This window comes from Nasonia vitripennis, chromosome 3 (genome assembly GCF_009193385.2).
Source record: "Nasonia vitripennis strain AsymCx chromosome 3, Nvit_psr_1.1, whole genome shotgun sequence".
Taxonomy (NCBI): Eukaryota; Metazoa; Arthropoda; class Insecta; order Hymenoptera; family Pteromalidae; genus Nasonia; species Nasonia vitripennis.
In genome coordinates, this window is record NC_045759.1 from 8,636,344 (window position 1) to 8,662,481 (window position 26,138).

The following is a 26,138-nucleotide window of genomic DNA, read 5'->3' on the forward strand; positions in this document are numbered from 1 at the left end:
AATGAACGTTACGTGATTTTGCGCCGAGGCCAATATTATACGTGAGACGAAAACTTGCTCGGCGGTGAAGCTCTTATACCGGAGGAGTATACTTTGCATTATCCGATTGGCTTCGATCGCGAGGAGGACGAGTTCGAATTATTCGGTTTTATAATATCCTTGTTTCTCATCCGGGCGCGGTATGTGTATGGGATTTTTTTTTATCTCCGAGGAAGAGTTACGAGAAGAGGAAACAAAGAAGATATCCGCGGGAAGCGAAGGGAGTCATGCGGGACTTTGAGCAAAAAGCGCGGCGTTACTTCTGACGGCGAAAATTATCTCTCCGGTACAGCCGGCGCTCGAGGATATATACTTCGCGCTCTCTCTTTTTAATCGTCCTGCGTGTATAGAATTCTTGCTGTTTCTTTTTCTATTATTCATACGCTCTATGCTCGCGACAAGCATTCCCGAGGTGTGCATGAATGTTGGAACGTCTTGTTTACGTACATTACCTCGTGCAAGATTTCATTATGGATTACGTCTAGACGCTTCGCTTCTAATATTCACATATTCATGTTTTAAAATATACCCTCTCTGAGTTCAATTGCCGACATTTCAGCTTTACCAGCATTACAGTCTTCCTTCGATACGCATGCACATACGCGCAGCCTATACTTGGGCTTTCGCTAATTCTGGCAACAAAAGCGAGCCGCAGCCAGGCTTCCCCGATAATACGGGCTTGTACCTATTCGAAGCAAAAGCGCTCGAGAAACGATGGGCGCCACGACTGCGCTTTGATAGCGCTTCGTGTGCATTGCGCGTTTTGGCTCGAGGAATTCTGAGCGCGCGCTATTGATGAAATCACACGCAGTATCGCTACCCCCCTGCATTCCTAATGATTTCCCCTCCCCCCTCTAATGGTCATGCATCATCATTGGAATCGGCGATGTGTTTTGCGAAAGCTGGAATGCTCGATTTTGTTTACTGTAACGACGCCGATCGAGCCCTGGGATCGGCAAATAACAGGCGAATTGCTTTTTCAGCTCTGACCTAGTTTTGACTCGGCTCTGGAACTGAAAAATGAGCTGGATATGGAAATTCCGGCTCGACGAATGACGCTGCATCCGTAGCGCGATGGAAATTTTAATTTGCGCTCATGAATGCGCGTTTGTTGAGAAGAAAAAAACGATCGAAATGCTATGCTACGTTCGTCACTGAAGCCACTCGCAAAGTACGACGTTTCAAAAGCGCATCGCCTTTATTGTGAAATTTCGCTTTGGTGTACACAAGCGCAGCGGCATTCAGACCGGAATGAAACGTACGATCTCTAAAAAAAAATTAACTCTTAAAAAAGTAAAAGGTTAGGCGAGTTTGATATATTTTGCAACAAAATTACAGATAGAAAAGAACTAAGATCAATCAAACAAAGTCAAGTTTATTATATTTAATCGTAATGAAGCAAAGAACAACTCTCAAGATAATTACTACGTCACTTGCCATGCCCGTTTCATTTTGTTTATTGGTGAACAACTAAATTTTCTTTTTATATATATTAGAACGTCATACAAACACTATAAGTAGATATTACAATCCTTTTTTTTAAATTGTTTAGAGTATTACATATTCAAAGTCGTATAAATAAAATATAAGCATCTTTAGCACCATTCGACCACAGCTTTTTTGTAACATTTTTATTACTAAGATGAAATCACTGATTGTTTATTTGTTTATTTGTTTATTCATAAATCAACGGGCAAGATTGTTCTGATATACATCACCCTCGAATTATTTCTACACCTAGACACCAAAAAACCACGGTGCGAACTACCCAGACCTCGTCATCGGCCACCCTGTACCTCTAGACACGTTCCTCGAATGATGTTTACACCTAGACACAAAAAACCACAGAGCGCGCCACCTAGACCTTGTCATCGGCTACCCTGGCAAGCTAGTTACTGTTACAGCTCCGAAACACAGACTGGCAACCTCGTAATTCAAAATATCGTAATATATTATTATATTTTCTTGAGAAAGCAATTCTCATCTGTATATAGCTTTGCGGCCAACTTCACGCTCCTACACTTCTTGTGGCTAACTTGTTTAGCTCAGAAAACATACTAATAAGCCAAAAAATCTTACGAACAGTAACAATAAGCATTTTTTTCTCTATCATGAAAAATCCGAACATTAATATAGAAGTAAATAGTGTCACGGGCCCCGCGGCTTCGTCTGCTTCTCAAACTCGCCTTCGTGGCGCTACCGCGCCACTTGATTAAAAAGAAAATAACACGCGATAAGTCGATTGAACAAAAAAGCGCGTGGAAAACGAAGGAAAAGAAAAAAAAGTAGTCGATAAATCGGTGTCGGAGACCGAAATTAAAAAGTTATATACGACCGCTCAACCGGAGGCTGTAGAGATCGCGCGAAGCGTTTGCGCAAACTCGGTATAACTCGTTACAATTAACGCTGGCTAGCTTCTGCTCTCTCAGGCTCTATATCTCGTCCCCCCTCCCTCCCTCCTGCACTCGTTCTCGCGTAATCTCGTTCAAAAGAGCAGCAGAGCAGTAGTCGCGTCCGTATTTGGTCAGCCGCGAAGCATATAAAAAAGCTACGCGTGCTCTGTTCTCTCTTCCCTCTCTCGCTTTTTCTCTCGCTGTGGTGAGCGAGTTGCGCGTCAGGATTCGATTGAGACGTGGAAAGTCGATTTGGGATCTCCGAGCCAATATAAGAGACAATTGAGTTTTATCTCTTCTTTTATTGAAAATCAAATTTGGATTTTTTAAGGCGGGGATTAATTCGGCAGTTTGGCGGAAAAATTAAACTCTGATCGAATGAACAATTAGCCTGGAGAATTTTCGAAAATACTTTTCAATCGACGTCATCGCGCTTATTAATGGAAGTAATTGGTGATTTGATTGGATGTTGAATCTTAAAATGTAGCTCAAATTTCCTCGGTATTTTAAGAGCACATTTTAATAACTGCAATTATGAATCGTTTCCAACGCTTTAACGTAATCTTTCAACGAGTTTCAAAATAGCCCTGTATCATACACACACACACACACATTTCGCAGATGATATCAAGACTCGGATCGATCCGCTTTGGAAAATTTGTCAAGCGCAACAACAGCACCCCAGAGCAGCTCGTTCTTCACTCTGACGCGCGTCAAACAGTTTAATTTTATTCCCGTTCGTAATATTTTGCTTCGCTGCAGCGAGCGTATAACCGACACGCCAGAGAGAAGAGACGAAAAGTGGAGAACACGGCTCTCTACACAGAGCAATTACCAAGGACGCCTGTCAAGACAATAGTGGTATGCTGAGGCCTCTCTCTCTCTCTCTCTCTCTCTCTCTCTCTCGTGCTTTCTTGCTCTCCTTTGGCCTACTTTTCCTTATGATTTAATTGTTTCGCTAATGAAATGGCCGATTACGACGAGCGAAGGACGCAAAAGAACGAGTGAGAGAGAGAGAGAGAGAGAGAGAGAGAGAGAGAGAGAGAGAAAGCATTTCGAGTGGCTTTATGCAGAGAATCACTTTACCTTTTTCGCAACCACTTGTTCTTTCTCCGTATTTGGTCGCGGTCTTTCGCGTAGCGTGAATGAATTTCCTACTCGTCGTGATGCACTTCACTGGATTTAAAGTTAAACGCGTTTTTTCACCGATACTCGAAATAAACCGGTCAGCTGGATCTCCGGAGAGGGGAATGAACTACGATCATAGGATAAGATAGTCGCTGAAACTCGTCAACTTGTTGCGACCAGATAACTTTTTGGAAGTTTACATTCATTCTGTAGAGCAACCTGTAATTAATTAATCTTTATAACTTACTTCCCTAGCTGTGCGTATTTTTGCGTGTTTTACGTCCTTTTTAAGCCTACATAGGTTATAGATTTCTGCAGGAGAAAACGCTCGATATGGGAATCCCAGATTTTTGCTATCACACTTCGTCACATAAGCTGTACCGTCATTGTTTATACCTCATTATACTTAAGCTAGTTCAGCAAGCGTACGTTCATCGCAGACTAGTTGGTAGAGGATAAAGTTGGGAAATAGAATATTGGCCTAAAAATTGCAAAACGGACTCTATACGTCAACACGCAAAGCGGCTCCGGAACGTGCGCTTGGTCTTTACTCTTTAGCCTTATGCATGAAAGCGCGCAACGATGTACGTATATCGTAACACGGATCGCGTACATTATACGGATGTATCACAATATTGCCTCGGGCTATTCGATATTTTCCCCAAAATGTCATTCGCTCTCCTAACTACTTTGCATTCCTTTATATATACCTTCTCTAGCCAAGATTTATCACATTTTTTTCATAAAGCTCTCTCTCTCTCTCTCTCTCTCTCTCACCCTCTCTCCTGGCTTAAAAAGAGAATTAAAAACAAAAAATATATATAATAGAATACTGGAAGTGATTGTCTCCGCATTGAATAAACCTCTCGATCGTCGCTATCAGGCACACGCATTCGAGCGCAAATGAAAGACCAACGACTTCAGAAAAGAAAAGCCCTCACTTCCAGACGACACGCGCCGGGGTGGAATAAAAGCTCGAGTCAACTATACACGTATATACAGTCAAAATCACTTTGACCCAGTCTCTCTCTCTCTTTCTCATGAATCCGCAGATCCGCCGTCGATTCGCGTAAATCCCCTCACCCCCGCGCGCAAGCTTTCACACAGCGGTGCGGCCGGTCGGCGGTGTGGGCTGTCGTTGCGACATGACGAAGTATTTTATTCCGTGCGCCGTAGGTATTTCGCGGCGTGTAAACAAGCCTCGGCACATAATCCCGCGAGCAACGACGGCGCCGGACGAGGACACGGAAACCGGATTATAAATGGCGATTTATAAGCTCGCGCGCATAATGTCTGTAACCCGTGTTCTCTCCGGTTATCTCTTGCCTTCGCGCGCGCGGTCGAACTATATGCGCTAATCGCTCGCCTACCTCTCTCTCTCTCTCCCGCTGACATGACAAATCGTCATCGGAATAAAGCATCGTCGACGACGCCGATGTCGTCGCTGATTATGTGTATAATAGCGCAGCGAGTGTAATAATACCATGAATTTTCATGGCTTACTCTCGCGTTTCGCCCGTAAAATTGTTTTCGCTCGCGATATAAATCCCGAAGTTCGGCCGTACATGTAACAAGCGCGAGCGAGAGCGCGGCGTACCACTTAGGAGAAAAATCGGCGGCGGGAGAGACTCCATCAGCGATTTATATATAGCAGAGAAGAAAAAGTAGCGAGCCTTGAAGAAACTGCCGAGAAAATCCTTTTCTCCTTCCCTGTGTCGATCGTGTAAGTTACCGCTTGTTTTTCCCCGCGAAATGAGTCGCGCGGGCTTCTCCATTAGTTCTATACATCTATACGACGACGAAGCTTGGAAAAAGTCCGCGTGCGTGTGTGTGCAGGGGCATAGCAGCAGCAGCGACGCTATAACGGTCGTAACTTTGATTTGTTAGCTCTGTAAGACTCGGTGGCCGCCGCAACGGACGATTGAATTTGCCCAGGCGCGCGCCGGTGTCGCGCGTTATACGGGAGCTCGTAAACTCGGACGCGAGTCGACGCTGCGCGTTTAGGGGCTAGCTCTCTCTGCAGCGCGCGGCCCCCAGCACGGTAACGAGCGGGATTTCGCGGACTTTTCAGCTGATGCGCTTTGACGAGAGAGAAGGCCGACGCGCGACGGGAAATCTACACTTGCAGCAGCGCTGGCAAAGCTATGGCAAGGAAATATTTCTTCTGCTTGCGAGCTTAATCTGATTCGTTGGTTTAATTGCAAAATATTTGTTATATTTTCGAACGAGCGAAAATCCGTAAACGCGAATTTCCAAAGTATTTTCCGGTTCACGCGCTGTCGGGTATAGCTAATCGAACAAGTGCAAACACCATCAGCGCAAATGAGCTTGCGCAAGTTAGCGTCAGAGGCGTTATATCGCGCGCAAGTACTTAAACTCGTTACGTCGGACAGGTCGCTCTCGCGGGTCGCGCGCAGAAAAGCTAATCGTTCGCGCTTTGACTCCACTTTTGGTTGAAGAGCTTTCGGTACTCGAGAGAGAAAAAGCTCGAAGCTTCGGGAGGACAACGGCGAGTTTTTTCCCTCTTGCACGAACGTCCGCGAAGTAGTCGGAGAAGCCCAATGGTTTATAGACAAGATATCCGTCCTACCGGTCAAAGCAGCTTGCAGAGCCTCTTGCCAGCTGCACACAGAGAGATTTGTCCGGTGCAAATCCTACTGATCTCCGAGCGTCGCCGTATAACAGGTGCGCGAGAAAACGAACCGGTGCGGTCCCGTCCTCTCGTTTATACGGAGTTTTTGATCCGATCATGCAGCGAAATCGGATACGCGCGCAGCAGTAGCAAAAGATGCAGCTTTGAGCACCGCGGACAAGGCGATTATTCCCTGGGAACTCGGAATCGGTAGCGCTCGCGCGTCTTTGGCCGCCGTGCAACATCTCCCACGGATCAGCCCCGACGAGGCTGTCCGAAGATAGCTCGTCGCAAGTTTGAAAAATGCATCAAATCTAGTTAGCTATTCGTACGTGCGCGGCTCCCGAGTCGCGAAACAAGCTGAAAGCTCCGGGTTTAGCTCCTGCGGACATATGAGTCAGGACGCACGTTGTCCGGCGGCCTGGGCTGGCATGTTGAGATTGGAGAATGAGTTAGGAGCTTCGATCAGGCCCCGCGGCCGGTTAAATAGTTAAGCGGGCTATGTGCCGGCCGCTGTACCAGGGATTATCGGCCGCTATAGTGCGCGCGTGCTCGCGCTTTGTGATCAATCAGGTTTATTGATGGCTAATCGCTTGGCAAAGCGAGCTGACGCCCCGTGTCACGAGACTAGTCTGTTCCATATCCTATGTATAGCCCCTATTCCAGCGGACTTTGTTCCTCTCTTTTCGCACCGCGGGACACGTATCGTATATTTACATTCGCATCAGCTAGTATGGTTTTTTGCACCGAAAACTGGATATCCATCTCTCGTTTTATAATCGAAGGACGATTCTTCCGAATTTCACGCATTCGCAGATTCGCGGTTCGAATCAATCGTGCATTCTTCGCGAGAGTCAAAGGGCCTATCATGGGATGCGCGATAGCGTATCCGTTTTTGATCAGCGACACATATGAGGCCCGCGCTGTACACTCGCGTGATGCGATTATGGCTTATGCTGCAGTGTATATCATGCATCGCTTCGATTTGCTTATTATGCGCGACTGTCAGCGTACATACGCTCCTGTTTACCTATTCAAGCTCGCGTTAATGCGACTAATGCAAGGGGCCGAACAAGGAACGATTCTTTTATTGCGAGCTACTCCTCCGTAAAAACAACGCGTCGCTCATCCTTCAAGCCCGTATTTCTGTATACGTAACACAGCTCACGGATAGAGTCTGTATAGAAGTATCAAGCCTCGACATCAACAACTCCTGTACACGGCAGCGAAGGCTGATGGTATCATAATAAACGCTCTATGCAGCCGATCATGTCAAAAGAGAGTGAAGCAAAAAGGCGCGCGTATTATAGCTCCGGGCTGCATCCGTGATAGACGTGTTTTATAATTTACATAAAGAGAGAGAGAGAGAGAGAGAGAGAGAGAGAGAGAGAGAGAGAGAGAGAGAGAGAGAGAGAGAGGAGATAACATCGATTATAATCATGCGCCGTTAATAATTAGCAGCGGAAATTCCGCATTCGAGATTATATACCCGATTCTCCTCGCATCGACGAACTTTGAATTTCGGCCAACTCTTGGTGGATTCGCGATACCCTGCATGTTGATGAAACAATGGAGAGGAATCTAAACGCAGGCGTAAAGCTTAAAACGTCGCTGCCGTATGTATACAACACGGGAGAAAAAAAAAGGGGAGGAAAGCATCAGATAAGAAGAAGAAAAAAAGGAGGTGAAGAAGAAGATGCATCGCACCAGCATAAAACGAGACAGGGACGAACGGGCGACCGCACGCGTTCCGGGCGATTTCCTACGGGGATTCCCCGAGCAGCAGCAGCAGCAGCAGCAAGATGTTATTCCTTCCTCCTGCTGCTACGTTGCTGTCCAGCAGCGGTAAAGTAAAATATCACGCGCCTCGTCTCCGGCATTTATTTCGCGCGTGCAGCACGCACTGTGCCGCGATCGTTATATAAGCCTCGGCGCGCTTTATCATCGTCTTGGAATCTTCGCTGACCTGTTTCCGGCCGCCGGACTTCTCGCTAAGTAAAAGAATCTCTCTCTCGTGACATCTGCGACTAGCTTATACAGTAGATATATACCTTTCTTTTTCTTCGTTTTCTCCTCGCTGAAGCTCGACAAGGAGAGGAGTCCTCGGGGAGGGTGCATTTTTCAGCTTTATGCACGCTTGCAGCTGCTATGCTTATGGAAGATTATGGCTGTACTCTTTTGGCTCGGTTCGTGCACGCTGTACACGTTACGAGGGTTGCTGCATTTTTTTTATCCTTTGGGGATGTTTTCGATTTTTTCCCATCGAATGGAGAATTAGTTTTGTCGTAGTTCTAGCAACGCCGCAAAATCACGCATACGACCCGTATTTCGAGACAATGGGAAAAAGCGAATTGAATGAAAAAGCAAAGAGCATAATACAGGGACGTGCGTGCTTGAATTTGATAAGATGTATCACTGCGCGGAAGCGAATGCAATACGCGTTGCTACGAGGCTGTGTATAGGTGTATAGCAGCGAAATGCCGTCTGAGAAACTGAAGTGTCCTGTCGTGTATATAGCTATCGGTGCGTGCGAGTTTTCAGATATATAACATGTGCGCGAGACGTGTGCACGTAGACGCCGATGAGGCTCGCTCGTTGGCTGCGAGAATAATGTACTTGTACTGTATTTTTTTTTTAATATTGAGAGATTACCTAATGATATCTGACGGATGTTCGTCAAATTTACTCCTCACGCTGTGTAAAGCACATACGAATTTAGCAGCTTAGTTTCAAATGACCCGAACGGAAATATTAATATCATATGCGCTTGTTGGATCTCAAAAATGTAACTGGGTCGCTCAAGAGAGGGAGAACTATATAGGTTTAATAACTTCCTCAACATTTTATTAAAATTTGCTTTTTAAATCTAATCGAGAACTGACTTTAATGACGAAATTCCGTTTATGAATTTTGAAAATTTCAGCAAAATATCTGGTTATCATATTCAAGTTATCTTCCTTACGAGGATTTCCTGAAATAATTCACGAGTTTCCAAGAAAAATTAGATCATAATTGGAAAACTGTAAGTGACAGAAAACGAAGCCAGAGACCAATGACTAAATATTCTCAAACAACAACATACGTTTGGCGAACGTCTGCTCCGATGAATTCTCTGCCTAACCTACTCTCGTTCTCTTATAAACACCGTCATCTCTCCATCCTCGCGAGTTTATTACTAGGCCAAGACGCCCGGGAATTCCCCGCGTAATCGAAATTGTTCCGGAACATTCGTCTCCTTCCCTCCACGTACATCCGTCTCGAACGACGAGTCGAAACACACACGACTCTAGGAGCAGACGATGAAAAAGCTCGCGAACGAAGTATTTTTTATACAGCAGGACTTGTTTACGACGTTCCGGGTGTGGCAAAGTGTCAACGGGGATTTCTCGGAGATTTTCGCGCGATGACGCCGATGGGGAAAGTTTTGGCGCAGGCGCATATCACGATCGATCGATCCCGGCCTAAAAGAAGTTCCGTGTAAAGAGCTGCGAAGTACGCGCCCGCCTTGAGAACGTCCTCGAGGTGTGTGTGTGTGCGTCGATGATGCAAATTATACAAGTTAGAGTCTGTATGTTCGGCTTCCTCTCTATCTTCTAGCGCTGAAGGATGTAAACTTTATCAAGCTCGACGACGTCAGATTGAGGTCGACGGACGCGTCAGAATTCAATTTGTAAACCCTTCGCAGACTCGAGGCTGTCGCCGTTACGAGTGTACATCCTTCAAAAGCGAGTATACTTTCACGTAAAAAGCTTCGTGCAAGCTCGATCGGCGCAAAAACACTCCGTGATTAACCGCTCGACAAGGAAGAAAGGGGGAATTTACGAAAATCCACTCGATAACAACGGGACGAACCGACTGCAAACCGCGCGTGGCGAACAAAAAGAATCGAGTTCTCTCTCGCAGCTCGTTTGGAAATTCAGCTATTCAAATGAAATGCTACCCTCTAATTTGCCATTCAAAAATGCGGCCGTGAGCTCGCGGCTCCTCGTTACCCATCATTTACCCGAAGCTCTAATTCATTTGTCTCGTGCGTATATCAAGGCGCCCGTTAAATATTCCAGTCTTACAGCGGCCCTCGCTCGCGCGCGGGATTAACGCTTTATAGTCTTCAGTCGCTTTAACTACTTGCCGCTGCTACCTACTACTACCACTACTGCTGCTGCTACGTCCCTCCCTCGTTTCTCGCCTAGCTAGACTTTACACTGAGCATAATCATTAACCGGCGTGTGAATTACTTTCGCCTTGTTATTATATTGGATTTACGACTGATGGAAATTATTCATCGTCCGTGTGCGGTTACATCACGCTGGATTGCCTTTATGCCCTTCATTATCACGCGAACGTTTCCGAGCCTGGGATTCTTTTATTGAAGCTCGACGAATCTTTAACGATCGCTATACTGCATTAATACGCTTATATACTTTCGAGACGTCCTTATACACGATGTTCCAATATTTTCTATTCATCTTGCAGCCAAGGGGAAAAACTAAATTTTTCATTTCTTCTGTGCAGCAGCAGCTACTACGTTTTCGCGCGAATTATCTCTCCGCTCGAATTTTTCATCCGAGCGCTTTCATCGTTTGAGGAGCGGTGGGTATCTTTTTTTATAATTAATGAAATTGCAGTCGGAACTTCTTGCACACTGCGCTGCTCTCGCTCGGAAAATAAAAGCCACTATTCCGGCGAAGAATAAGTGTTCATTAAAATTTCTCGAGAGTCATTCCGGTAGATTAAGAAAAGCTGTTCCTGCTCAGCTGCGTTATACGACTCGCCGCGCGATGTCCAGAGTAAAAAAATACATTTTTTCGTTCGGCCTATAAATAAAGATGCGCGCGCCGCCGCGAGAAGGTCGTTAAGAAACAGAATTTACGAGGGGCGATAAAAATTCCTTCGAATCGAAAGCCAGCGTCTCATAAAAGCATCACCGAGAGAGCGCGATCCTCTCCTTTGAGCTTTTTTCCCCTCCGAAGCAAAATTAGATCTGGCATCAAAATGTAGACCATCTCGGACTTTCTTCTTCTCCTCGGAGGAGAAAAAAGAGGGAGAGGTATTCACTGGAACTTTCTTGGGCGAAAAAGAGAAACACACAGAGAGACGGAGAGCACAGTGTACATAAGTCACGCGAGGGCCGCTGCAGCGCGCGTTTACTGTTTTTCCCTCAAAGATAAGTCGCCGCGCGACAGAGGCTCCCCCTACGTACACGAGGCAAAGGAGAAAAAGGGCTACTGCTGTTGTTGCTGCACTCGAGAGGCTACAGCGCCGAAAAACGCCGAGAGGGAGTTGTCGGCACGATTTCGTTCGAGTGCCCTGCGGCCAGGCCGCGCGCGGCTCTTCAGCTCGACTCGCTCTGCAGACTTTCTTGTTCTTCTCTCTGTGCGCGCAGGAATATACACCACGTTCATTGTCGTCCGTTGCGACGTTCGTATATGTTGGACGTGATTCAGGAAATTTTCACCGACTCACTCGCTTTGTTGTATGACAGGGTTTGGACGATAAACGTATTTGGAATTCGTGTTTTTTTTTATAATGTTTATTATGTACTCACGATGTGTTAGTTGCAGGAGGAAGGAATGATTCTGGTATTCACCTGGAAAAAAAAGAAAAAATATATTATTATCCAGTGTGATAGCGTTATTTCACAAGTCAGCATTTACAAATCATCATCGCTGACGCAGAGCCTATAAATCGAATTTCCACGGAGCGAAATCCATTTAGCGAGCCTCCGCCGCACACGTTACCGCGTAATAACTTTCAAAGTCATGCATACAATCGGCCATCGACATATACATATAGAGACTTCGAGCTTTTTCGCAGCGCGCACGTGCGCGCATCACCCCCGAGCGCACCTGATATCTGACCCACATTGTCAGAGGGCCGAGCCTCGGCCAGTCTATCACGAGCCCACGCTCTGCCGAATGAATTCGCGTGCACGGCGCAGCTTTCATACATATATATGCGTGCGCGCTTCATATCCACTCGATCCAAATGGCACGTAGATTTTACGCGCGCTTTTTAGGGTCTACTCTCCCCTCTACGACGTTCAAAGGCTACTGGCTCATCGGTTATATGTTCGAAACAATACATCGCGCGTACACGATTTTCAGAGCGAAAAAACGAGGGCCGCAGCTCTTAAACGTCGGAGAGAGAATCTTGCGAGATATAGCCCTATATCGGATATCGGGAGACAGTGTCCCTGCTCGAGTGCGCACAATCAATTGTATTCATACGAGCCTCGAATGAAAAGTCGGCCTTTCGGCCGAGCGGACCAAAGGGCCACGTATATAGAGAGGCGCGAGTGAATTAATAGCCGAGGCATCTGCGGCTCGTAAAAAGGTGCGCTCTCTTTATGCACGATATAACGAGGTCTGCAAACTCTCTCGTGTGTATAGGTATATACCTATGCGCGTCGGCTCGGATGACCTGCAGAGGCGGATTGATTTGCGCGCGAGCGTTCGATTTTATGCTCGGGGTCGTCGAACTTCTTCTCTCGCGGGGGACTGCTGTATAAATATACACTGTTTCAACGCCGTCAGTTTTAGCGCGAAATCGTTTTAAAAATTGAGTCGATCAATTATTTCCGCGATTGATTCGGCCTTTTTTGCTCTCGTTTGCGAGTAAATATTCGAGTTGGTACTCGTCGGTCAACGGACATCGATACGGCAAAAGCTACAGTGCGCGGAACTCGCTTCGTATCGCGTTTTGAAAAAAAGAACGCGTAGGATTCAAAGGGACTTAACACGAAGCCTGCAGAATATTCAAATCAAAAATGATCAACGGCGCGAGTGGAAATTTTGTTTCAAAGAGGCGGGCGTTTATTTTTAAACATCGACAGCAATTGTCGGTGAATATCAAAGGAGCAATCAATGTCCTGTGGCTCATTGCCACTTGATATTCTCACATTGTTGTCTATATACAACGAATATTCCCTTTAAATGCTCTACTGCCACGAGTTATCGTTTACTATTTTTTATAAAAGCCAGCAACACGCGTTTCCTAATACATCCCTCTAAGCGCGACATTTCCTGCTAACACCGTGAATATTTATTTCAATATCGACCTCCTCAAATCCATTCTATTACGCTCGCTCGAATCCATACCACCCCCGAGGCTCGCAGCGCCGAGAATCAAACGATCTCGCGCGAAATACGCACGCACGTGAGAGAGAAAGACGTCTCGCCTTTGGAAAATAAAGAAATTCCAAACGAGCCGGAAATAAAAAGTTATGAAAAACCAATACGTATCGACGGCGCAGAAACAGAGCCAGAAGTGTCGCGCTGAGGAAAAAGGGGGATATAGTTTCCCATCCCTCGTTCGGGTTATCTGTGTCTTGGCACAAGCCGAGGAGCAGCTTCTATGTACGTCCCTTCGGGCATTTCTTGAGGCTTGCCTCGCTCCGAGAAGTGTTTCTTCCCCCGCCGCACCTCCCTCGGCGTCTCTCGCGCTTTACTCCACAGCAGACGGCCTGTGCGCAAGAGAGAGAGAAAGAAAGCGAGTGGAAAAACCTGAGAGTACGCAGAGAGAGAGAGAGAGAGAGAGAGAGAGAGAGAGAGAGAGAGAGAGAGAGAGAGAGAGAGAGAGAGAGAGAGAGATGGACGGACAAGTGGCACGTACGGCACAAAAACGGACGAGTTATATAACGTATCTATACAACACACAGCCGGAAGCTCTCGGGGCGAGACGCGACGCTGCCGTACACCTCCATCCCGCGCAGCTTATTGTTATACGCGTGTATATTACGTGTATACGCGAACGTGTGTGTGTGTATGTGGGTGAGAGCGGAGGTGTCAAATTTTTAATTAATCGTCGCAGCCGAGCTTTTCGAGTGCAGCCTGGACGATTTATTTTCGTCTAGCGCTGACAGTCGTGGTGTGCGTTGCACGACGAAGACGAAGCGGATTTCGCCGCGCAGACGACGGGGCCGTCGCCGTCAAAGACGCTAGGCTGTCGTCGCGCGCCTGATGCAGGGATTCGCGGGGAGCTGTCACGCGCGATATGATCGAGAGAGCCATTTAACTTTGCGCGGATACGTAGCTTGCGGGTTTGCTCGTGCGCGTAAATGGTTGCGATGCTGGGAGGGATCGTTAGCCGGAGGGATTGTTTTTCGATCGGTTTTCCGAGAATGGAACAATTCTCCTTTTCATTTTGCGATACGTATCGCTTGAGTTTCAAAGGTTACGCAATAAGGAAGTAGAGCAAAGTTGACGCTAGTAGAGAACTTGCAGCGCACCGCCGTAGCGTCAAAGCGCGATAGCTGATCGGCAAAGTTTTATTTTCAGCCTGTGGAGCTCGAAGGACTTTTACTCATTTTTTTAACGCTCCGCCCGGCCAGCTCGCGATTTTCCACTTCCGCCCTTCTCTGCTTTGCCGCGCGTTTCGTCGAGGCACATAGCTCTCGGGCTTCTCTCTCTCTCTCTCTCTCTCTCTCTCTCTCTCTCTCTCGCGCGCGCGCGCGCGCGGGCGCAGTATCGACAGGCGTTAAATTACGCGACAAATTGAAGCAGCAGTGTTTAACTGTAAAGCTGTGCGCTCCAATTATTGGAGTAAAGACGTCAAATGGCCGCGTACAGCCGTGCGCACCGCAAGAAAAATCATCTGCGCTGCTGCAGGCCGGGAAAAAGGGAGCGGAAAAATCCCGCCCTCTCTCTCAACTCCGCTCTTCGTACTCGTAATTGGTGCCATCTGTGCGAGTCTGGGCTCGACTTACGGAGCACTGGCTCCGCGAAATTGATTGAGTTTATAGCGCCACTGATTGGCGCCCACTGCGCGAGCCAAAGCTGTTGTGTGTGTGTGTGTGTGAGAGCGCGTATAAATGCGAGAACGAAGAAGCTCTCGAGAGCGGATCGGAAGTACGCGACTCTTCGTTTAATGCATTATTCAGGATTCAAGTGTTTTGTTTTGGGACGGAGAGTACTTTTCTTTGCTTTTAACCGATACTTTTTGCCGCGTCACGCGGACGAGATATTTAGAGAGCGAGTACTGCGGGAAGAGGTCGAGGGATTTCGCGAGAACGATCGGATCGCGCGCTGTGATTTTAATTATCGGAGAATAATTGATCGCTTTTCGATCGATTCTTCTGCTCGTATGATTGATGGCTAGCTCGAGAGGATTCGCTTCTTATGAGGTCATTAAGAGCGGAGGTATTAAGGGATGCTCGAAATATTTAAGGGGAATCACCATTGAACTAATTGAAGTATAAGCGATTCAATCTATCTGAAAACTTCTTCGTAACGATAATAATTGAGCTCGGAATTGCGGCAATGTAAAAATTATATCGCGTATACGACGAAATTGAAGTGTCGCTGAGCTTCATATTTCACTCTGTAGAGTCTGTCGTGTGCATGAAAATGGAAGATGAATGCGTCAATTTTTTCACCGAGTCAGAGTTGTGCAGAACGAGTTTACTTCGAGATACAAATGCCACTAATCAGCTGCCTCCATTGTTTCCAGACGCCGCGCAATTTACCGCGAGGCATTCGATTTGTCCCGGCAATTTATTGCTCGATTGATTAAGTGACTGTACATGAGCCTGACTATTCGCTATATTGTCGTCTTTGTGGAGCCTGGCATTTATGAGATTTATTAAACTTTTAGAAGTAGTCAGTGAAGTTAAAGGTTTTACTTTTTATGCATTTTGATGTATGAATAATTAGATTCAGTCGTGTGATGGAATGAATAATAAAATAAGTATACCGGAAGACCGTATGGTTTTAAAAATATCATAATAAGCCGATAATTATTCTTAGCGTCCAGTTACTTCTTAGTATCTAATAAGAATTCAAACATTTTTTTTTATCGTGAATGAGATTGGAGTTTCTTTCCCTCATGAATTAAAACTTTTGACGATCGTGTTCTTTAATCCATAGCCATACAAACATAAATTAATAGATATCTGATTAACTCTACCGCTGTCTATGCATTTGCAGGTGCAGCTTCGTATGAATTTTATTCTATCCCATCCCCACCGTAAAAAAGCGCAAAATTTAGTCGTCATTGAACTCAAAAGACGAGCATCAACTTCTTGCACCACTTTGTTCACAAGTGGCACAGCTTACACAGCCCGCAATCGATCAGGCCAACAACAAACATTTCTGCAAAGTTCGAGGCGACTTTCAACAGCGCATATACATTAGTTACAGTTTCCCACCCTCCCTCCGATCTTTCGCATACATATCGAGTGTAGCGCTGCAACTCGAACAATTTCGCAGCATCAATTATGGCTCGCACACGCGCGCAATCATGCTACGCATTAGCGAACTATTAATAACGATACCTGCATTCGCGCGCGCTTTCGGAAAATTAATGACCGGTGTGATTGTGCGCGCCGATTTCCGAACTTTCGCGAGCTTGACCTCTACATACATCGTGCACACGTGTACGACTTCTTTTCGACTTTCTTTGCTGAAATATTTATGCAATTACAGGACAGTGCAGCAGAGCAGCAGCCGTTATACGGCTGCACTTTTCGGCTATTATCTCCGCAGCGCGCGACGCCGCCGCGGGAGTTTGCTATTCATTATGCAGTTCGGCCCTTTATTGCTCCGCGTAATGGAGGTCGAAGTTTTACGAGCGCGGCTGTATAGCTCCGGAGCCTACTGCTCGGTTGTTTAGTTTTAAACGTGTTCGTCCGTTCGTTCGTTCGCTGCAGACTCGAGTGTTTATTTTTCAATGAGACTTGTGAAGCATTGCCGCGCGCACTAGTGCTGCGGATAGAATTTCGTTCGTTACAGCTTCGTGTAACACGTGTGAGGGTCTAGGATTACGCGACGAAGACGCTTCAGCGATCGAGACCGGATTGCAACTATTTTTTTTTATTTCTCGTGGAGATGAAAGAGTAACGATTATTTTTTCATTATAATGTATAATAATAAATATGCATTGAAACATTAAAGGAAGGCAAGAAGAATTTTCAGCGCAGAAATGGGCAAACCCGTACAATAAGAAGATCGGGAGAATATCGCAAAGGAAACTGGCATCCTCGAAACTTTCCCACAAATCCTCTCGAGCCCCTGCAGCACATCTCTTCCGCGCAAATATTTCTCCGCGGAAGAATGTCTCTCTCTCTCCTTTTCCAAGAGCGAGAGACGACGTTCTCTCTCTCTCTCTCTCTCTCTCTCTCTCTCTCTCTCTCTCTCTCTCTCTCTCTCTCTCTCTCTCTCTCTCTCTTGCTCGCGAAACGTCCGGGAGAGAAAAGTATACGACTCGCCCTTAGAGCACACGACGAAATTCCGAGCCATTATACAGTAGTCCGAGTGGCAATTCTCCGCGCGCGGAATACCTCCCTATAATTGGAGGCCGCGTTTTTCCCTCTCACCCACACACATACACACACACACACACCATTCCCCGCAGCGCTTTTCCGCCGACTCGAGCGAATTACCCATGCGTGCATGGTGACAAAGACTCTTTTTCATTTCCGTGCGATTTTCTTTGAGCTGTTCGGCGGCTCGCGTCTCTGAACGAGAAAAAAAGAGGGAATCAGTATATGAATTCAAAACCCAGCGCTATACCATCGCTCATATTCTCGAAGTGGCAGTTTTTGCACACTCTGCTAAATCTGTCTTTTGTTCAAGCAAACACTCGAAACTTGGTCCTTGGGAGAAGCTGCGGCGGAGGAGCTCGTGCGCGCCAAGGTGTGTTTACGCCGCAGTGAGAAAGTTTAATTAATAACAGCTCGGAAGTTCAGGCTCGCCTCCCCGGACGAATAAGTTATATGCAAATTAGCGGCAAGCCGATGGGTTGCAGCTAGCGCCAGGCTCGAAACCGCCGGGATAGACGCACGCGGCGGCGGCGGCGGCGGCTGCAAGTACGGCGTTATCTCGTTAAGGTGGCTCTCCACTAATTGCCCGAGCGCGGCCCGCCAGCGCGTAAGAGCCAAGCAACAATCGTGCAGCCGGCGTTAAAGGGCTAATTTCTAAGGGAGAGCCAAGGGAGAGAGGAGGGAGGGGGTGAGAATGGGAGTATTATGACTGCCGCGAGAGGAAAAAGGTTAAGCAGCGCAACGACCGTTGGAGTTGACGACGACGAGGACGACGACGCTGATGAATTATTTATGATACTGGCGCAGGACGGCAGGTGTATAATATAAACCTGCCCAGGGACTTGCCAAGCGATCCCCGCGGATCTACTGGCTTGCTTTGGATGCCGCGAGGATTTCTATGGACGATTTTCTTTCTCTTTGTTTTGTTTTTTCTTCTTTTTTACGGCGTATTGTTTCTTTTATTCTGCGCTGTATGGATTGCGATGGATTTCTGATGTCCACTTCGTCGATGAGGCACGTATTTATTATTTATAGAGCGGGTTCGCCCGTTTTACATTTTCTATTTTTTTTTTTCAGAACCCGATGAATATTCCAACATATCTTCGGTAAATAATTGAAAGAAATTGCGAAAACCGCATTACGTTAATCAGTAGAACAGCCACATGTGGGTCAGACATCGATTTTACTCACAAATGTGCCGAAAGCTCGATCCTTGAAATTTTTCGAAAATGTCAAACTCTACTTTAAATTTTTTTGTGTAGCCTCGTTACGGATAGTGCAACAGTTTCGAGAATTCTGACGGTCGCTCGAAATGAGCGAGCGACATCGTTTCAGTCAAATCGTGCACTGACCTATCGTGCATACGCAATCAAAGCTCACAGAAGTGAGCTTTGCACAAAGTACAATTTAATCCGATGCATAATGTAGGAATAAGTCCTTTTGCCTCGATGAAAGATAAATAGCTACCGATGATACTCTGCGATACGAAAGTCGATTATGCGACGAAAGAGGATTAGAGCTAATTTTCCATTTCTCTCGTGTCCTCAAGAACATCGATACCCCGAAAAAATACCCGGTTTCAAAACGTTGACTGTTATTCAACTGCAACCAATCATCAGCTTTCGAATCGACGCGCGATTTATATCCCCCCGAGGAGTCGTAAAAAGACTAGGAATAATTTAATAATTACGATCTGGCGAGACAGTATAGCAACTCGACTTTCTTCGTTAAACTTTCACTTCTTTTCGATTAAGAATACAAGCAGAGCAGCTCTCCCCAGCTCACGCAAGCTCGCGCGCTCCTCCTCTCTGCGCGCGAACACGACACCTTTCCGTAAATTAACAAAACTTTCTAATAGTTTTGCCCCTCCCCCCATCCAGCTTCTCTCGCAACAAACTTTTCGTCGTATTATAATGACTTTGGTTAAACATTGCAAAGCCCAAGTCAGCCGGAAGATTCATAGTTTTGAATTGGAAGAGCTACGAACTTTTCTTCTCTCTCTTTACTCTTGGCTTTTATTTTGCTCATTCGTCGCGCGCGCGCGTCTCTTCCGCTATCAGTCTTTCCACTCGCTCGCGAGGCGCATGTTAAGGACTTCCCCTAAAATAGGTTCCTTCGAGCTCGGAGGGTGGGGGGATGCCGAGAGACGTTTAACAGACAAAGGTCTGCCATGAACATTCGAGGAAAGAGGAGATAAAAAAGGAAGACGAGGAATCGCTTTTCCCCGTGTCTCTGTCTTCGGTAAAAATTTTTACGTCGCGCATAAAACTTTTCGGTACACGTAAAAAGTCGCCCGAAAAGACGGAGAGTGCGCGAGAGAGGAGAAATGGCAGTTCGCTTCTGCATAGGGCATCTATATAGGTATAACCTGCCTATATCTATACATGGTATAACGAAAAGAAATTGCCCGGAGAGCGGGAAAAAGTGAAAGAGGGAGAAAAGTTTCCGACTCGCGGAAGTTCAAACGCGATGACGTTTAATTAATCTCGAATGCGTGCGCCGACTTCGGCTCCTTTTATGTCAAGGACATGCAGATGAGAAGCTATAGCGTATATGGATTGTAATCGGAAAGAGCTTTTTTCCTTCTCGACGATAAACCACTGTTGTTAGTTTCTGCGACAGCTGTGATTCGCCGCTAGATGGCGTAGCCAATCGGGACAAAGCAATAAGTGCCGAGGCATTTAAGGGAAATACGATGTCGTCTCAACGTTTGAGGCTTGCGTTTGCCAGTTGTTAACCTAAGAGTAAACCAATTAATTTTACGAGGACGTCGTTCGTTTAATGAATATGAAGAACGTTATTATCATAGCTCTCGCAGCCTTCGAAATCTAAGGAAAGAAATTCTATGCGATGCGACTTTCGTTCTTAAACTGCGAAATTGAATGTGACAAATAGATAATGAAAGTTCTTCCCTCCAACACGCTACAAACATAAATAAAAGAACAATCATTAACAGACGACAAAATAAAAGCGACAAAAATATATTTTTAAAAAGATTTAGTATCCACAAAATTTGGTATGCGGTATAGTAAAAATTGCTACGTAGTATAGTAAAATTTGATGATTTGAAATTTTACTATACCGTATACTAAAATTTACTATAAGTCGAGTTTGTGACCTCTTTACTATATTGGTATAGTAATTTTTGATGAAAATTGTAGGAATATTTAGTGATACATTTCTCTCCGTGCATAAGCGTCCATCGAGCAAAACCTATTCTGACACTATCCCCCGGCCACACTATCCCACTAGCCGACAGACAGAGAGTCGCGCGCACATAAGTTAACAGCCGCACCATCGGCTCGCGTCGGTCATCATTAAATTTCGCTTCGATCGCGGGAAAACTGATAATCGCCGGCGATGCTTCGACGCTACACGCTACAGAAACACACACACACACACACACACAGACAGAGCACAAGTCGGCTAGGCACTGATAACGTTATGCTGCGTCGATGTTTACGGCTGGTGTGCTGCTCCGCACTGTGAGCCTAAATAATGTGACGTGTCGAGAGCCATAGAGCTGCACGTACACGTATATACCCAGCCGACATCAAACATCCTCTCCGGCGTTTCGACTCGGTTTATGCTTTATAGGTATATATAGAGAGGGAGAGAGGAGAGGATGCGGACGTAATGCAATTTCCCTAGAAATATAATCGTATCGAATGGACTTTCAGCGTCAGAGGGAAGAGTGTTGCTGGTTTCACAGCGATGCTGCTGGACTGCTTCTCTCTTCAATCGCTTGATGCTGTGACGAGCCGTTGGAAAATGTTTTGGCTGTTTTGCATATATACCTGTATACACGGCAAGTGTCACAATGCGTTGGCGTTGGTTTAACGATACAGAAATCACTTGGTTTTAGTGTGCCGGGAAATGAAAAAGCCGGTATAGAAGAAAATCTAAACGTCAATGTAAATTCAGACATCGTGTGCCATTTTCTCAGGCGTAGGAAACGTTCGGATATCGGAATATAATTCATCGCCAATTTAATGTCGCGAAAGTAATCATTTATCTTAGAGATGATCGTGAATTAATAATGTGATCCACGTTTAAATTTTGCCATTCAGAAATTCATTGATAAATGGTTAAAATACGCGATCATTTATTGAAATTAAAACTCGCAATGTATGATGTGTATATTCAATTCGTAATTACATATTGAAAACAGTATTTACAGACTGTATAATATATAATTGAGGTCAGTCGTTAATACTACCACATACATGTAAATATGTTCGGATGTAATGCAAGTACCTGCGGGTAGGGATTGAAAGGTGACCAATGCATATATGTATGAGACTATGTGAGGATGATAATTTCATACAAATTATGCGTTAACACAGTAGCCGTGACAACCAAAAGCTCTATTCTCTTGTTTCCCTAACGAACTTATTCAAATTTTACTTTTCCCTGCTAATGCCATCCACGTACACACCCACACACACACACACGCACACACACAAAGCTGATTCGGAAGAGATATAGGGCAAACGGCCAAACGCTTTTTTCTCCGGCCGTTAGCTCCGACGTTCGCGCACCGGGACGACCCGCTCGCAAGCCTCTCCGGTGCAGCGCTCCGGTCTTTGCACTTTGCGACTTATCGTGCAGCGTCCGCTTTTTCCTCTCTGTCTCTCTCCTAAGCAAGAAACGGAAACGGGACAAAAACTAATTTACGAAATCAGTGGCACTGAACCAGCTAGTTGAGAAAGTTTAGGGGAAAATAACGAGACTCAAAAAGTCGCGCGAAAAAAGAACCTTTGCGACATTAGCTCCCGCGACTAATTTCACACGCTCTCGCTCCGGCGCTAATTTCCCGCGAAAAGCCAAAGCGCGAAGGAGCGAATAAGCAACGAAAAAAAAATCAATATTCAGTCCACACGCGCCGGAAATACTCTATAATAAAATCATCTGACCGGTCGAACGCTCATATTTGCTCCGGCTGAGGTTGTATTCAGTCCATACGCAATTCGACCTCTTGCGGTATAATTTCCCGAAGCGGCAATTTGCTGAGCGCGCGCGCGAAATTGTTTCGAATTCGAATTTCGCGCGCAGCTGCTGAAATTTAAGGCAATTCGAGTATACACACAGGTGAATCGTCGCGCGATCGAGAGCGGCGGAAAAATCGAATCGATGGTCGTCGGGCCGCTGATGAAATTATACCGTCACCTCTCGGCGTTTATCGGACGAGTGCATTTTTGCTGCTGCTGCAGTGTATGCTCGTTGCTTTTTCTCTCTCTCGTCTCGACGGCGCGACGCTGTAGGGCTTTTTTGCGAAGCTCGGCCTGTTAGAGCCATTTGCGCGACCCGGCGCGCTGTGCTGGTTAACTTATTCGCCCGCCTTCCTTGTTAAGGCGCTGAGTGCCGAGGTACGCTGCTGCAGCCGAGAGATTAAGGAGTAAAAAGTACCCCGGTTTTCCGGAATTTATGGCTTTCCTAGGCTGCGCACCGAGAGCGGGACGCGTTTCGAGTATTTTTTTCTCTTCCACTTCGAGTCGCGTTTTTTCGGAATTTTTCACCCGTGCTTCGAGCTTCTTTTGCGCTCGAGCGAAAAATTTAAAGTAATGGAATGTTGTACTAACTCGTGATACTTCTCGGCGCGTTTTACGGGACGGATTCGTTATTCGAATATTCATTACGAGTAGATTCGAGAAAAAAATTCCGCTGACCTTTCGATCGCGCGTTATACATGACACGCAGTAGTCCTCGAATAATAATGGAATCGCTATCATCCGGCCGAGATCATTCCGCGCCGCAATCTCTCGTCATCTAATACAATAACGACCCTCTCCATATACTTCCGACCGGCACAAATCGAAAGAACAAATCCTTCTTCATCCAGCTCTACATATAGATCACGTCGCGCCGGTTCTTCCGACATCGGGGCATTTGTCATGGTACAAGCAATCAGAGTCAACGCTGACGGAAGTCACCGCGAGAGAACCAAGTCAGCGGAGTAGGGGAGTGTGTGTATAAGTAGCAGCGGCGCAAACGATGACGGCGACTCGTCGGTTTTTATTGATTTTGCCGCAGCGGCGGCGGCGCCGCTTCTTACCCGAGGGTCGCGCGAAGATTAGAGCCTTCTCTGCAGCGTCGACGGCCAGAAAAAAGCCTAAATGATAATCTCCTCGGGTGGCTCTGTTGTTGCCACTATACGCCACGCTGCTCGCCTCTGTTCTCTCATCAGTTTCAAGAACGACAGCTCGATGTGTGTGTGTGTGTGCGCGACAGATTGGAGGGGAAAGTCTGGAATCGAGCGGCGTCGAGGGGATACCTACGTATAGAGAGAGGATCGTGCTTGAATTTTTAGCGGAATTTCGATCAGAGGATCGGGAATCGAGTTGGGGCTTGGAAGCGTTATACGAAAGATGTTGCGAAAAAATTTTCTTTTTGTTTATACACTTTGTAGTTTATGTGCCGCCTTTGTAAAATCAATAACGAAGCAGTAGCGATATTAATCATTCGAGTGCGACGGAATTACGAGAGGATCTAAGCTATTCAAAGTTTATGCATTCGTTATATTGGTCGCGCGTACACGAGTGTGCTTTTATTCTCAATGTACACCAGTTCGGAATATGGAAAATTCGCATGAATGAATTATTATCTTTCAAAGCGCCTTGTTCGAACATCGGTATCATCAAAGATCAAAGTCGCGTCAAAATTGCCGCGAATCTTACTCAACCTGGGCACATCGCTCGTTCGAACCAAGTTAGTTTTTCCAACGAACGCGATAGCTTCCAATTTTTTCTTTTTTGTCAGCTTCCCCCTGGTGACACAGACTCTCACAGGGCCATCGTGCCGAACCACTTCCTCTCGTACAGCTAGAGAACAACACAAGAGAGTGAAATTCAAAAATCCTTCAACCCAAGAGAATATTCCTCTCCATCCGGCGGCACACACACGATGGGGCTACCTGATACCCGTCGCGATTTTTCTTTGCTATTCCGTCGTCGTTTGGAGCCACGCCCAAAATCGAAGAGAAAGGTGATAAGAAAGAAAGTAACGAAGGAGAGAGAAAAGGGAAAGGGGGAAGAGCGACTCCTCGAAGAGAGAAAGAAAGGAGGTGCAGGGGGCAAAAGCTCCGAGGAAAAAAGTACGATAATTACTATCATTGTCACGTCTATCCGGCTGTCAGACGCTGGAGGAGGAGAAAAAAGTAAGACTGGCTAACTCCTCTCCTCGCTCGATTCTATTCCTCCCCTCCCCCCTACGCAGGTTTTATACGCTGGAAACTTTTTAGGCTATAGACGCGCGGGGAAATGCTCGATCGTCATTGTTTCACACTTCGATCTGTACGTTGAAAAATTAGTTTGGTATGATCCGCTTAGGGAAAGTCCGATTATAAAGTTATTCATCTTGCCGCGGGGAATCCCACTCCCGGAAACTCAAACCAACAAACTTGCACTTTGATATAGCGACGAGAGAGAGAGGATCGCGTCTATTGCATTGTTCCTTCGATGCTGCGGTTCTCTCTTTTGTAGTTTCGACTGCGCGTGTGTGTATTATAATCCACAGATTCGTTCTCGAAACTTTTGACGATCGACTTCCGGTGAAATGTATGCTTTTCCCCGTGCGCTTTTGCTACGTCCATTCCATTAGCATCTTTACGGCCAATAGACTTTAAATTAAGGCACTCCGGCAGATATAATTTTATTCCGACTACAATAATGCGCGTCTCTCTCGACGGCTGGAGCCACATCAAATCTCGAAAGCACTCCTGCCCGTTCTTATCTGGCCTCTCGTTTCAGATTAGAGCTATTTGCTAAAAGGGTCGCGCTCGAGCTGGTCCTCGCTCTCTCTCTCTCTCTCTCTCTCTCTCTCTCTCTCTCTCTCTCTCTCTCTCTCTGTGACTGTGTATATATAGAGCTAGAGAGAAAGAGAAAGGCGTCGACGTTTTAGGAACGAATTATCCACAGAGGCCTCGCTCAGCGAATGATCTGCTCCGCCGACTTGACCGAGAACTGAATACTTTGTTTGCTCGGATTGTCTGGAATCTACCGGACCACTTAACTTTCAGCGACGCTCACTTGGGGGAAATAACCGGATAGATTGCCGATCGTTTTTTCAAAGATCGACGCACGAAAGCTATCCGATTTATTTTTCAACCAACTCAAAGCACACTAGTGCCGGATACCTATGCGCTAAGCCAAAGTTCCCCGATAGCTTGGGCAAAGTTTGCTCGGCCAGTTAAGCAATGCTTGCTATACGTCTCTCTGTGATAATATTAGACCAAGCTGTTGGAGCAAGGAGCTCTTTTTCAAACTCGCCGATTTCTCTCTCACACACACACACCCACACACATATACTGCAGCAGCAGGGCAACGAAGGAAAAATCACGTGGCCTTCGTTTGGGCCCAATTCGAAATATACCTGACCAGGGCGACTTTTAGCAGCTCGATATAAACCGAGCCGACGACCTACTCTCATCTCGGCCCCAGCCTCCGTAGTCGTAAATTGGGATATTTCAAGCAAATATATACGTGGAAAATACCGGGTTTATCGTTGCCGTCGTCCGTACAGCAGCGCGACGGGAAAAAAGTCGAGCGAAAAAATACATCCCGGCGTATATAGGCACAAATGCACATGTGTACCTACCTCGTTCTCGCCGATTTGTGTGTCCCCGGCTGTGCAGCGACGAAGTATTTCTCTCTCTCTCTCTCTCTCTCGCTCTTTACGCTCCCCCTGAAAC

The 26,138-nt window shown here is 46.2% G+C and overlaps 1 protein-coding gene across 10 annotated transcripts in view; it reads right to left on the reverse strand.

Annotated features, from left to right (window-relative positions):
- LOC100121249 (tyrosine-protein phosphatase Lar) overlaps nucleotides 1-26,138 on the reverse strand; it is a 321,079-nt gene that overhangs the window by 233,530 nt on the left and 61,411 nt on the right. For 9 of the 10 annotated variants that reach the window (XM_032598649.1, XM_032598645.1, XM_032598644.1 and 6 more), the window contains one exon: nucleotides 26,045-26,131. The gene's annotated coding sequence lies outside the window, so the exon portion shown is untranslated. Of the gene's footprint in view, nucleotides 1-11,737; nucleotides 11,780-26,044; nucleotides 26,132-26,138 lie in introns of all 10 variants that reach the window. The other variant, XM_032598646.1, reaches the window with a different exon arrangement.